Source organism: Perca flavescens, chromosome 16 (assembly GCF_004354835.1).
Source record: "Perca flavescens isolate YP-PL-M2 chromosome 16, PFLA_1.0, whole genome shotgun sequence".
Taxonomy (NCBI): domain Eukaryota; kingdom Metazoa; phylum Chordata; class Actinopteri; order Perciformes; family Percidae; genus Perca; species Perca flavescens.
The window spans coordinates 17,853,660-17,868,483 of record NC_041346.1 but is presented as its reverse complement, the minus strand read 5'-3'; the positions used below and the strand labels follow the sequence as shown (position 1 = coordinate 17,868,483).

At 40.1% G+C, this 14,824-nt stretch overlaps 1 protein-coding gene across 3 annotated transcripts in view; it reads right to left on the bottom strand.

Annotated features, from left to right (window-relative positions):
* The window catches only part of bmpr1bb (bone morphogenetic protein receptor, type IBb), a 57,293-nt gene that overhangs the window by 41,416 nt on the left and 1,053 nt on the right, over positions 1-14,824 (bottom strand). Inside the window, exons 2-4 of one of the 3 annotated variants that reach the window (XM_028601569.1) lie at positions 12,081-12,229; positions 11,756-11,825; positions 7,874-8,037 (exon numbers count right to left, since the gene is read on the bottom strand). The gene's annotated coding sequence lies outside the window, so the exon portion shown is untranslated. Of the gene's footprint in view, positions 1-7,873; positions 8,038-10,197; positions 10,223-11,755; positions 11,826-12,080; positions 12,230-14,824 lie in introns of those variants that run through there. The other 2 variants (XM_028601568.1, XM_028601570.1) reach the window with 2 other exon arrangements.

Here is a 14,824-nt window from a genome sequence, read left to right as displayed (position 1 = left end):
TGTTTTTTACGATTATGATCATAAAAACCGAAAACGTTATGGTCTGTTGAGTTTTTATCTGAAGGCTCTGTGCGAAAGAACGTCATGGTAAGTAATTAGATTACTTATGGTTCCCGTTTGTTTACGAGAGTCATCTGTGCTTCTTGGCCTTCAAGATGAAGTCATAATAAATTAATTAGTTAATTTGTGTTTTACAGCAGGAAACTTGCATTTGATTGACAACTGACCACTGGAGGCAATTTTACAGTTAGCCCCTCACTTCCCAGTAACTACAGACCAGTGTCCAATCTGCCGGTTTTAGGCAAAATTTAGAGAAGCTTGTTTTTAATCAGTTAAATGATATCATGAGCTCAAACATCTTTGAACAATACCAGTCTGGCTTTCGGGCCAAACACAGCACAGAGACGGCACTGGTCAAAAGTATTCACATTCATTACTCAAGTAGAAGTATAGATACTAGGGTTTGAAAAGACTTCTGTAGAAGTTGAAGTATCAACTCAAGCTTTTTACTCAAGTAAAAGTATAAAAGTACTGGTTTCAAAACTACTTAAAGTATAAAAGTAAAAGTAATGTAAGGGAAAAAAAATGCCATTAAGGAAAAAAGCTTAGCCCACCCCAACTCCACAAAAACAAATTTCTAAAGACAATGATGACTATAATGTTATATTAAAATCATACCTGCAAACTCGGAAGGGCTGAAAAAGGTGACACATTTCTTCTCTCTATTTTTTATATATATATATATATATATATATAAATAAATATAAATATAAAAGGAGCACCTTGTTCAATTGTATTTGTCTTTTTTATATGTTAAAAAATACAAAATAATTAAAAGTTGACCGCTGACAACTAAATGGTGTAAAAGTATGTCTGTATCTCACTGGAGAGGATTCTAACACCAGACTGTAGCTGCCATTGTCTGAAAAACACACTCAGCCTGAAATAAGTTATTATAACATTTTAAATAAATCATTTAATTTTGACCCTGTGGCCTTAATAAATACACAAGCCGTTCTTTAATGTCGCCTTGTGCTACTTTTTTAAAATTTAGATCAACTTTTAATTATTTTATATTTTTGAACATATAGAACAGACAAATACAATTGAACAAGGTGCTACTTTTTTAAATATATATAACAGAGATAGAGAGAAGAAATGTGTCACCTTTTTCAGCCCTTCTGAGTTTGCAGGTATGATTTTAATATAACATTATAGTCCTCATTGTTTTTAGAAAAATGTTTTTTGTGGAGGTGGGGCGGGCTAAGCTTTTGTCCTTAATTGTATTTTTTCCCCTTACATTACTTTTATACTTTAAGTAGTTTTGAAACAGGTACTTTTACACTTTTACTTGAGTAAAAAGCTTGAGTTGATAATTCAACTTCTACAGAAGTCTTTTCAAACCCTAGTATCTATACTTCTACTTGAGTAATGAATGTGAATACTTTTGACACCTCTGCCAATAGGGTGTCGGAATGGTATACGTTTATACTTCTCATCCAACCACAATCAAATTCACTCTCTCCGGATGGCGCGATTTATGTGGATAGTTTTTTTTTTTTGTCTGGAACGATGACAAGCCGGGATGAAGACAAGCCGAACTGAAATAGGAGTAACGGGCTATTTTTAAAATGTAAGGAGTAGAAAGTACAGATACTTGTGTGAAAATATAAAGGCGTAGAAGTAAAAAGTCTGCTGTAAAATAATTACTCCAGTAAAGTATAGATACCCAAAATTTCTACTCAAGTAAGGTAACGAAGTATTTGTACTTCGTTACTTGACACCTCTGGTGTTAAATGACCTCAGGTGCAACTTAGATATGAAAAAACTCTCTGTGTTAGTACTACTGGATATTACTGCTGCTTTTGATACAGTAGATCACGGCATTCTTTTAGACAGACTTCACGAGCAGGTTGGCCTCTGGGGACCGTTTTGAACTGGTTTAAATCTTCCTGACACAAAATGCTATGTTACCATGGAGGAATGCTCATCAGAAAGCTATAACATGGATTGTGGTGTTCCTCAAAGTTAAATTTTAGGTCCAACTCTTTTTAATATCTACATGTTGTCACTTGGACACGTCATCAGAAGGCACGGCATACATTTCCATAGTTATGCTGATGATACGCAGCTGTACATGGCCGTGTTTCCTGCCAATTGATGCCCTAAAACTGTATTTTAGATATCAAATGATGGATGGCAGAAAATGACCTTCTCCAGCTCAACCAGGAGAAAACCAAGGTCTTAATTATTGGCCCTGAAGTTCAGAGAGAGAAAAAATAGCACTGAAAACACAGGCAGCAAGTTAAAAACATAGGGGCTATCTTGAATTCTGAGCTTAGCTTTGAGCCACAAAATAAAAACAGCCTTTTATCATTAAAAGAACATTGCCAGAGTGCATCAATTTTTCAAAACTCAGCTCCACGGGTGCTGATGAGGACCAGAAAGAGACCACAAATTACCCTTATTTTAAAGTCTCTGCACTGGCTACCCGTGCGCTTCAGAATTGATTTGAAGGTCCTTTTTAAATTGGTTTATAAAGCTTTTAGCGGCCTTAGCCCTAGTTATTTATCAGATTTGCTTTTATCTAATGAACCAGTGGTCTTTTATTAGTTCCAAAAGTTCAAATGACAACTCATGGTGAGGCATCTTTTTACTACTATGCTCCAAGTCTATGGAACAGCCTGCCTGAAGACCTGAGGGTTGCAGAGAGTGGCGATGTATGAAGCACTTTGTGCTACATTGACATGTATGAAAAGTGATATATAAATAAAGTCTGATTGATTGATTGATTGATTGATTGACTGATTTTCATGTTTTCCTTTTCACACAGCTCATTAACCCTGCACCCCCAACTGGACAGCCTTGTGATCAAAGCCTGCCAAATTCCTTGGTGATGATTCCCCTTTTGGGTCCAGTGTCAGGATCAGAGACTGGACACGGGAGGCCGCATACTCAGTCAAACAAGCCACATAACATTAATTAGCCATGCCAGATCTATTGCAAAGGCACACATGCATCCTTGTGCATGCAAACATGGACCAAGACGAGGAACCGAGACAGCTGTCCTGTCACCCTGTGTCTAATACAGACAGACAGTGGGTGAAGAAACGATTCGACGCAGTGAGACATCCAGTCAACTCACGGGGGGTTGAGAACATCAGGATGATGATGAACTCCATTTGTACTGGGTCCACAGTATTAACTTGTGTCTGTGGACAAGAGAATTACGGCCTGCTTGGGTTTCTGCAGTAACATATGAACTGAAACAATAGATCCAGAGCAGCTCAAGAACTGAATCTTCAAAGTCTTCCCAAAAGTCTAATTTATGATTTTAAAGACAGACTGTGGTTGCATTTTCATGCACACAAATACATTAAATTAAAACATGATTAGGAAATACTTACAGTTTTTGAATAACACACATATTAAATTTCTTGCTCAGGAGTAGTTGAGAGGATCAACATCACTTTTCATGTCTGTACTCTAAAATCTAAATATGAAGCTAGAGCCAGGAGACAATTAGCTTAGCTTAGCTTAGCTTAGCGTAAAGACTGGACGTAGAGGGAAACAGCTAGCCTGGTTCTGTCCAGGTAACCACCGGAGTCCAGAAATCACTTGCAGTGCAGTTTAATCATAATGTTTGCACAGAGAAAACTATGAGGGTATACTAACCCCACAATTTGATTGTGACAGAAATATCTGGGTTGGGTGAAGTTTCAATGTATTGTGGAGGGTGACCTTAGCCATAGTTGCTCTGTAGCATGGAAACAGGATTATCAATCAAACGGTCATACAAGCAACCCTTGTAAATAAACTTATATTAATGAAGAGTCAAATGAGGCTGAAAATATACAGTTTGTCACAAACGAGAGGCAGAAAACAGAAAAATACAAAAAAAACACACTTTTTAGAGGTCTTGACCACCATGTTGAGAGCCACTAGACTAAAAAAATGAACATTATTGTATCTTAACAATTCATTCTTCTTTCCTTTTTCAAATGTAGAAATCCACACACACACACACACACACACAAACGACATGTTTACACAGACAAAGTAAGATCTCAGAGCAGAAACCCTGGGGGCTTTGTTTTAGTCAGAGGATCACCCAACCCCCAAGTCTTTCTATCCCTGGATCCCTCCTTGTCCTTCTGAACCCTAGTGAAGGTTCAGTTTTAGGGACTAAACTCCAGTTTAGCCTCTCAGGACTGTCTTGTCTCTCTCTGCTCTGTTTTGCTTGGTTTAGAGCAATTTGCTGCTTGCAGTAATACTGTTACCAGTAACCTGTCAAGCCACCATGAGAATATTCCCACAACACACACACACACACACACACACACACACACACACACACACACACACACACACACACACACACACACACACACACACACACACACACACACACACACACACACACACACACACACACAGTTTTCAAGATCCGCAGCTTACACCAACACCTAATAAAACAACACTGAGGAGGACCTACGTGAACGCTGCCAACGGGCCATATTGACAAGTGACGACTATTAGCTTTACTCAGTTGTTGACATTGGTTTGATGTGATGCCTCGTCATCAGTCAGTCTTAAACGTCTTGGGGGAATCCCAACCAAACCTGACTCAAGAAGCTTCAGTCGGGTCTGGGAACACAGCCGCCACTGGACCGTCCACACATAGAAAGCAGCCAAAAAAACTCTGCCTCCTCTCTGTCCGAGCCTGTCAGCGAGACTGAGGGCCTCCTGTCTGTGATTGATGACCAGAGGTTCTGCATATATCTGAAGCTGCCGACACGTGTTGGCTCCGTTGGTTGGGAGTCGTCTCGGTTCTATTTAGCTTACATTATTCTTATTATTTCTCTGACCACCCCAGCTGTTGAGTGCATTTATGTGTGTGCATGTGCACATGTGCGCACGCAGGGAGGCATTTTTTTTCCATGCCCTTAGTTGTCCAGGTATGTGTAATGAAATCTTGAGTTCTGTTTTGAAAACCCTCAGAGTTCCAGTCATTTTCACGGTTTTTCTCTCAGCTCCCTTCTTCTCACACGTGTACTCCCATAGAACAGTCCACCCAAGGTTTCTTACCTAATTTGTAGCACTTTCAAAAAGTAAAATAAAGAGGTTTAAAAAGGTGGGGAACACCCACCACCTTGACCACTTTGTGTCCAGAAGCAGAACACTGTGTGTGTGTGTGTGTGTGTGTGTGTGTGTGTGTGTGTGTGTGTGTGTGTGCGTGTGTGTGTAAAAATCAAGCCTTTTCAGCTCAAACTTGAATCAGGAAACCAATAAAGCCACAACATGTTGGCACTCGAGACAAACGTCGCTTATCTTCCAAATGCTTGCCAGAGAGAGTTGTGTGCTCAAAACCGGTGCAATCGTTAATTAAATTTGATCTTTACAAGAAGTACAAAAGAACTACTGTTGTGTTATTCAAAGCCGCATTACACAGGTGGAGAAAAGGAGGAGCAGCTGTTCACTAACACAAATGCGAGCAAGATTTCACTCTCACACACACACACACACACACTCTAAAAGAGAGACACGCTTGTTTAAAAAAAACTAACTACTATTGTTGTAATTCACATGAACATATTTCTCAAACAAGTATCAGGCTAATTGCAGGCTAGTCACTCAATTTAACAGCCACTTGTTTAGCCTTTTTTTCTCAAATTGAAATGACTGACAGTGAATACTCATCACCCTATATGCTATTTCAGCATATGATGATGTGATTGATGTGTGTTGACAAGAAGAGGAAGGAGCTGAAGCAGCACTAAGTGAGACAGACAGAGATGAGCTAAACCAGGTATGAATGCTCCAGCCTTTGTCCCTTATGCAAGTATGATACTTGTCCAATACTGATTAAATATCAACACTGATAAAATGGACAGATGTCAACATGTCTATCTATTCACTACATATGGGCTTTAAACAACAACCATATGACTGAATACACTGGAAATATTTCTTAAGAAATCCAATAAATAACTTGAATTATACATTGTGATTATTGTGTTATACTGTATGCTACTTTAACGTTTCTGGGCAGGAGCTGATAATCAAGTTGGTTGGCAATTTTGAAGGAATTGAATATATGCAGCTGACCCCCTGTTTCTTTTTTAAATAATTTGTTGACAGGACAGCTTTAGACATGAAAGGGGAGAGAGAGGAATGACATTCAGCAAAGGGCCACAGGTTTGACCCCCAATGTCCAATACAAATTATACACATTTGTTCAAGACCAATTAACAGCATTTTCATTGACTGGTGTCACTCTCATGTGCGCACACTCGTATACACAGTCGTTCAAACAGCACGGATAAAGCAAATGTTCCATGTTATACAATTCCAATGCTCTGTGGACAGATGTGGTTGACTGTTTTAGGCTGCGGGAACGAAACCAACTAAGCCTTCCTCAAACATACATGTAGCAAAAAGGCCAAAGCAAATATAAGATTCAACAAGAGGATTCTATAGACCAAGAGCCTGAACCCTGAAACTGTCTTCTGATCCTTAAATCCTAATCGGTGTATTCTGGCATGCCAACATGCACTTGTATGAGGCCATTCATGTGTGACTGCAGCTCAACGTGTCCACCTACGTAGAGGTAATTAACAGCTGTGTCTGCTCTTGAACACCTGCAATAACAATCCAGGCTGTAGCAGGTTAGCTAGCTGCTACTCTCTCTCTTTTTCTTTTTATTGTAATCCGATCCAGCCTCTCCTCTGGGTAAAGCTCTCAGAGCCACCAAAGAGGCCAGACTTGGATAGACAAGGAGAGAGACCAGCCTCCTCTCAGACTGTACAGAAACCGTAACTAAAGATGAAGGAAGAATGAGTGATCGGTGTAGCTAACTTGTTTTTCCTCCTGAAAGTTGATTTGAAAAGCAGAAAAATGCTCCACGTCTGAATCAAGTCTTTGTTTGAACTGTAACACACCGATTTGTAGATTTGCAAATCAACATGACATGAGAATGTTTTCATGAGTCAAATATGAAATAATACAGTGCTACAGACCAAGCCTTGAAAAGCAGTACATCAAGCAGCTGAAAGTGTTGTTTTCCCATACGGTCAATTGAGGCCATTAAGGAAGTATGTATCTGTATCAGGCACACTGCTACCAAGGTGGGCCATATAAGGCTGAATGCCAGTTACTGTAGCAGTATTTATAGCTAAAAAAAAAAAAAAAAGGGTTTAACCATCTTTGATATTTTCAAAGTAACACAAGACACCTATTAGAGCTCCAAAGAGGACAAAGTATATCAGGCCAAACTGCAGGAGAACTGGTCAAAAATAAACATAAAAAATGTCACTGGGGAAAGTCTGGAAAATCATGACAACTCGTGCCAAAACCCTCAACTGATCCAACAAAGAACAAAAGTTGTCCTAAGTCGAAAGTACCCACCAGGGATGTGGCAGACATACTGTACATACAGCAAATATGGTTTGACAAGTACTACAAATTGACATGCAAGCTACAGAAATATGACTCACCTTTTGTTTGCAATAGTAATTTAGTTAATCCAACATTAAAGTCCTTTTCATGAAGCATTGACATGAATTTGTCACCTGTCACCTGTTTTGGCTGGTGTCCTAATCCTGCGAGCAATGCCAAAACCCGACAGGGATTGGAATGTGATGTAGTATTGTGTGTGTGAATGTGTGTATGTTTCTAGATAAAGCAGTGCGCCATTGTGATCCAATGAAATACACTCAAATGAACATAGGATTTCTCAAAAACACTGAAGACAGCTGAGGTAACACTGTTTTTAATACTCCATCCTGTCCTGCTGTTCCAGGATGTGCCGGAGTCTTTGATTAAGGGATTAGCGTTGCATTGATAAGTGATGGCACCCAGAGGGCGGACTCACCTGATGTGATCTATGCAAACACGACTTGTTCTTTATCGTCACTGCAGCATCCTCCTCGTCCGCCTTTATCCTCCGGTTGAAAATGCAAAGCTCTGATGTCAGCACATCTCCCTGCATACGGCCTCACATGTACAACTCTAAATGCCCTCTGCCCTCTCCCGAAACTATGGGGGAAAAGAAATGCACATATGAAACCCATTTTGCAATCTGTCATCAGAAACACAGGGCTGAGCAACAGGAAAAACAAGAACTAGACAGAAATTGACTTCATCTGTTTCTCCATTTCGGTTTCTCAGTTTGAGTGGCACTCGCTGTCACTTGTCATTTAGCGGACAAGCATGAGGTTCAATTGCAGAATCAGATACGGTGCCGAACAGCGTCTACAGTATGGTAGAGCAGACGTGCAAGAATTCAGAACAAAGCTTTTTCAGATCAATCTGTTGAAAGATCAAACTGTCGAGGGAGATCACATTGATATGTTTTGAGTGTGGTGCATAGAAACCTCTTCTTTATGAAGATGTGAGAAATTATGAACTTTAAGCAAGTGTCACCAAACATACTCCGGTAACCTTGAGCCAATATTGTATCAGCGAGAGAACACACTGAGTCACAGCTGGGTACGGTGCTGAACTAACAGAGCGATGTTGAATCACCGACTTTCCCTTTCAGCTGAAACAGGTGATTTGTACTGGGATTCTCGGCGGTCTCATTGACCGGTCTTTTCTTAATAAACCACAAAGTTAGGGCATAATGATGGGCTGACATCCTGCCTGCTACCTGCTTGTCAGTTATGCGTGTATCTGAGAATGAGAGACTGTGTACACCGTTATATTTGCTATGTGAACTTCCGTTCACATACAGTAATAATATTTTCATAATATTATTTTGTTTTCTGTCTCTATCTTCGTATTTCCCCACGTATGCGCACACAGACACTGACTCACACACAGATGTCTTTAATTTGCCAGGATCCTGCCGCAGATGGTGATCCAGTGTGAACTTTAACACACGGATTCTTGACATTCTTTAAGGGTGTGAGTTACTTTCCAACTCAAACCTCGGCCCTCTTTACTTTCCTGCCAGCAGGTCACTGTCACAAAAGGAGTCAGAGCATTACCTCTACTGACATATAAACAGGCTGCTATTGTCCTCTCTTAGGTACAGTAACTCTATTTTTCACAGCCCTGCATGGGTTCGGCTCCCGTCTGTACACCCAACATCCCTACGTTGGAGCTGTGTCAGCATATTCTGCCGTTTATGATAGGTCCTGTAGTGGCAAGTTCATTGCTTAATGTAACAGGAATGCTAATTAAACGATGCAATCCCCTGGATTCCCTGCAGCACGCAGCCTGTTTACTGTTGAAATCCAGGGGCAAAAACATACAGGGTATCTGTGAGCTCAGAGTCAGAAATGAACAATGATTTCTTTGTGCTGCAATGCACTTAATGCATATACTCAAAATGTCCTAATATTTCTATTTGATTAGGGATGCAACGATTATAGATTTTGTTGGTACGATGATTGCCTGAAAAATAATCACGGTTTCAAGATTATCATGATTATTATGCATTGCTAATATATGAAATTACATGAATACTCTAGATTTTAATGTGTTATTTATTATTTATTATATATAATATTTATTATATATAATATTTATTATATATATATATATATATATATATATATATATATATATATATATATAAATAAAAACAGTAACAGTTTTGAAAATGATTATATGATCAATCATCAACCTTTTTATTTAAATTAATTTGAAAAGATTAGAGACTAGAGGTGAATCAGTCACACCACAAACAAAGGCCAAGTTGGCAATAACAGTGCTGTCCTTCTTAAGAAGAAGTTGGCCCTTTTTGGGCTAGAAACGGCCCTGCTAGCTGGTGTGTCTAAAAGTTGGAGGAGTTGCTAAACAACATGCATCTGTCACAGGGAGATGCGCAGCATGTTGCCAAGGAATAAATGCGATGGAAAGATCTCTTTGCCACCTTATGTCCCACAGTGGATGAAGAGGAGTAAATAAGTAACGTTAAGTGGTAACGTCAGTGACATGTTTGAGCTGTTGCGGAGTTTTGACTTGAACAAACGTAACTCTATCGTCAGCTCGCTCACTGTAAATGCAAACGTTGGCTTCTGACTCGTTAACATTAGCTGTTAACTGTAACATTACCGTTAACATTAAAGTGGTCATATTATGCTTTTTGGCTTTTCCCCTTTCCTTTATAATGTTATATACAGTATCTTTTTGTGCACATTATAGGTTTACAAAGTGAAAAAGCCCAAAGTCCACCCCAAAGGGACTTACCATTTCCAACAGAAAAAAACTGGTGACAAACTGCTCCAAACAGCTCTATTGTAGTCCAGCCTTTACTTCTGTGACAAACGTGCGTCACTTTACGCACATTATAATGCTCGCCTAGCTGCTAGCGTGGCACACCCTCATACTCTGCAACTGACTAGCTAGCAGTACTTACTGCGCATGTGCGACTCCAACAAAGATGGAACAGAAGTGAGATGTCTCACTCTGTAGCTAAAACAGAGAGCTCAACACACAGGGTGAAAAGAGGAGCTGCAGCAATGTGCAGTACAACAAATATATGGTGTTTTCTGAAAATTAAACCACATAAACCTATTCTGGTACAACCTCTAAATACAATTATTAACCTGAAAATGAGCACTTTAAACAGGCTGATGTTAGCTAGCTAACTGGTAACGTTAACAAGCTAACAAACACTTAACAACAACATTAACAAACAATAAAGTCGCTAGCAAGCTTACCAACTTGGGTTGCAGCTGCAGCTGTCCTGTGGTCAGGGGCTGGCTTTGCTCTGTGTTTTCCTGGTGTTTGCTAACTTTATGTAACGTTAAAAAATTGCAGCAGTAAGTTATCCCACCACGGAGAGCCACTGTCACTCTTGACAGTCAATACTCGCGGTGACCGGACCGGCGTCTTATGTGCCATGTGTGCGCAAACGTCAACGTTTACGTTGTCAAGGAGGTTTAATAAGAACTGCACACACTGCTACACATAACTTAACACTCGTGTAGGGGAGCCTTTACGATTAATTAACCGTGACGTTTTAAAGTGCGGTTAATAGTGAAATCAGTTAACCGCTGCATCCCTATATTTCACAACAGAAAAATGTCCAAATATGTCACACAAATGAGTAAAAAAATTGCTATATTACCTTTGTAAGAATAAAATCCTTTGTTGGACAACGTTCGATAAAAATGTTTCATTTTTGATACACGTGACCAGGCATTCACAAGCCCTGCAGCGCTATGGTAAATTACGCAGGTGAAATCAAAGCTTCTGAGTGTTTCTAAAATGTACTACATTCTATCAGATGTTGATCTCATTCATATTCGGCAGTCCCCGGTCGGTAGACGGAGTCTGTGTCTGGCCTGCTACTTTAGTGGAGTAAACAGGATTTTATTATAGTCAGTAGGGTTTATTTTACATAGCCATCCACATGCTCAGCAGAAAGTCAATTAGCTTGCCACTTTGGAGGCAAATTGCTGCCGAGACGGCATTATAATCAGAAAACACACTAACAAACACACACAGGATCAGCCCTGCCAAATACTACCTCTACTGCAGGAGAATCAACACTCAGTCTATCTCGATCAATACAGCTTTTAGCTTTGGATTTCACTTTTTTCACAATATCATTGGGATCGAACATCAAGTGAAAGCACTCTAAATTACATTTGAGAGTTTATATTGAACATTTATCAATATATCTCAGTTTTACAATAAAGACATTGCAGAAAAAGCATGTGCTATGTCATTCAATTTATAGGAATTGTTGTAGAGTTGGAAAACAACAGATATAGAGTGCCTGAGAGAGAGCTTGACTCACCATCCACACATAGGTCATCAGAAAGCATCCTGTCACTGTACCCAGCTACCGCTCCAGCACTTGTCTTTCTCTGGAAGAAAAAAAAGTAGAGTTATTAGAAGGAGCTCATATGTCTGCCATCTCTAACTGAAAGTACTGAGACTAAATTTCAAGCTCAGGTCACTTCCCCACTTTGACTTTCACCCAATCATGCAAAGTACCCCTTATCCTCTACTGTTCATCGGTCTTCAATCATCCCCCACTCATCCTGTACCTCTTTCTCCTTTTTTTTTGCCTCTCTCTCTCTAATAACAGGATGTCAGCTTTCTCTCACATGGTTGCTGACCTTCCAGGCAAAGAGCAGAGCAGCTTGCAGCTTGAAGTAATTCCTGTTGCCTGTATTTGACTCTCTTCAGTGATTATAGATGAAACAGTGAGCCGGGCATCTGTACTCCGCTCTAGTCGCTGATTTAATTGTCAAAGAGCCAGTGGAGCCTACAGGTAAGAAGAAGATTATTCCTAAGTGGAACAAGATCAGCTGCATTATGCATGTACTTCCTAGCTGATGGGAGCTAGAAGATGTAATACTCAGTTTGTGATCAGTTTATCTCTAAGTTGAAAATTCAAACTCGGGTAAAGAACTTTGGCCACAAAGTGATTACCCAGACTACCTTTTCTCAAGAGGACAAGGCTGTCTGGAACAAATGCAAGCACAGGCCTGAATCACAGGCAGCATTGGTGTTGACAGTGTTGTTCTTACAAAGAAAATAAGGCTGTGTGACTGCATCTTTCCCTTGGCATGTATAGATGTGAGATACAGGATAGAGTGTTAGTGTGTGGGAAGAACAGCCAACCACTGGCAGAAATCAGTGAATGAATGACAGATGGAAAAGCCATACCTGTGGAAAGCCTTGATATGAGATGATCCTCTGTGTGTGTGTGTGTGTGTGTGTGTGTGTGTGTGTGTGTGTGTGTGTGTGTGTGTGTGTGTGTGTGTGTGTGTGTGTGTGTGTGTGTTTAGAAGAAATTTGCTGGCAGCTGGTAAAGATATTGAACAAAGTCTGCCTGGGACTGAATCTCTGACAGTTTGTCTTTCTTGATATACTGTAGCTCCAGCATTTGATTCGTCGGACAGTCACTGTGCTCATATTACATGACAGACTGCTTAAAGCTGGAGTGTGAGGTGATAAACTCGAAACTTCAGTGTTACTTTTCTTCTGCTTTCAGACAGAAATCTGCAAACCTTAGCGCTCCTCAATGTCTAACATCTTTCAAACTTTTTGGAAAACACCCTTCCCCCATACTTGGTCATTACCTGTCCAGTCCTACAATACTGCTCCCATTGAGCTTGTTAATATGCACCAAATATCTCTGCTCTGATTGGCTGGACTCATTTCCTGTAATTATAAGGGAGGAAACCGGGGTGAAGGGTTGCAGATTACTAAATTTAGCCCTATGGACAAATCCAGACTCAGGCAAGTATCCACCTAAGATCATGAGTGTTTGTTTAAGTGTTTATGTGCATCAGAGAGTGAATGACTGAGTGTGTGTGTGTGTGTGTGTGTGTGTGTGTGTGTGTGTGTGTGTGTGTGTGTGTGTGTGTGTGTGTGTGTGTGTGTGTGTGTTTGAGGATGCAGGTATGCTCAAATGGGGCAGCAGTTTCTAAGAGGAGCTGATGTCCTCCTGCAAGAGATGTGATATCATACTTGTGATGGATTAAAAATACATAGTTTGTTCTGATTTCTGGTTTAAGGGCAGGATATGCAATATACTTAAACATCCTGTAATCCAATAAATAATCTAGTCATTCATAGGACTATCTTTTCCTTCATTTCATGACTTTCTGCAGCCATATTTCCATCAAGCCTACATATTTTGGAAATGTGTCATGACTCATTATCCTTCATTTTCTAATTTGTGGTGGTTTCAATCAACCTCGCATAGAAGTCCATTAAGAAGCCCACAAGTGCACACACAGAAAGTGCTGTTCAGTTTAAGATTTTAATTTCTGGAATACTATTAGCCAACATTATACTACATACAGTACAGAGCTCTGTGAGGACCCCATTTCACAGGCCTGACTTCATGCTGCATGTTGGTACAATTCACACACATCAGCCATCAGTGCCAGAAAGTCTAACAAGCTGAAACACTTGAGTCTGTGGTAGACCACAAAGCCTTGCCATGCACCCTCACTTGACATGCCATCCCCATCGTGTAAGCCTAATGACAGGCGTTACTCCTGCCAGGGGTAGAGCCAGGGCAAGGACTGGGTGGAGGTTTGATCGCTCTCTGTGTTTAATATTACCCCGAAACAGTCACTCAGCTGTGCTTCAATGAGCTGCTCTGTCCTGTAGAGAGTCAGAGGGTGGTTGGTGCATTCAAAGACAACACCACAGACCTGAATAAGGTGCAGCAGGTTGTGCACAGCGCTCTAAGATGCTGTTGTGAACATCAGGAGCTCAGTGATGTCACAGACTTCAGCTCTGGTTCACTGACGCTTGGTGATCAACTGCAGAGCACAGAGAGGTTTAGTGCCATGCATTCAACAGTCAAATATTGCCATTGACACCATGCCACTATACACTGACTGGCGATGGAGTCTTTAGCTTGCTGCCAGACATTAATGCACACAGTGGGGTTTTCCTGCACTCTGTGTTGAAACTCCCTCTACACTGGTGAGCACAATCTGAATCCCTAATTGACAAATGTGCACAAGAATCATAAAGCTCAAGGTTTAAAGCTCCATCTTGACTTTGGAAGCAGAAGTTGAGAAAACAATCTCACTACAACATCCATTTAGTAGCTTTCAATCACATCAATTGATCTTTAATAGCAGATGGAGTGTAGGCCCTGTTTGGTTTGTAATGACAATTCATAGGAGTGTGAATATTCACTGGTCTCACGATTCAATTTGATTACAATTATCCTGTCAACGACTCAAATCGATATCACGATGCGTCAACTCCTCAATATTATTATATAGTGCTACACATGGTTTTCATCAAAAAAGCAGTCATTCACATATATATATATATATATATATATATATATATATATATCTATATCTATCTATCTATCTATCTATAT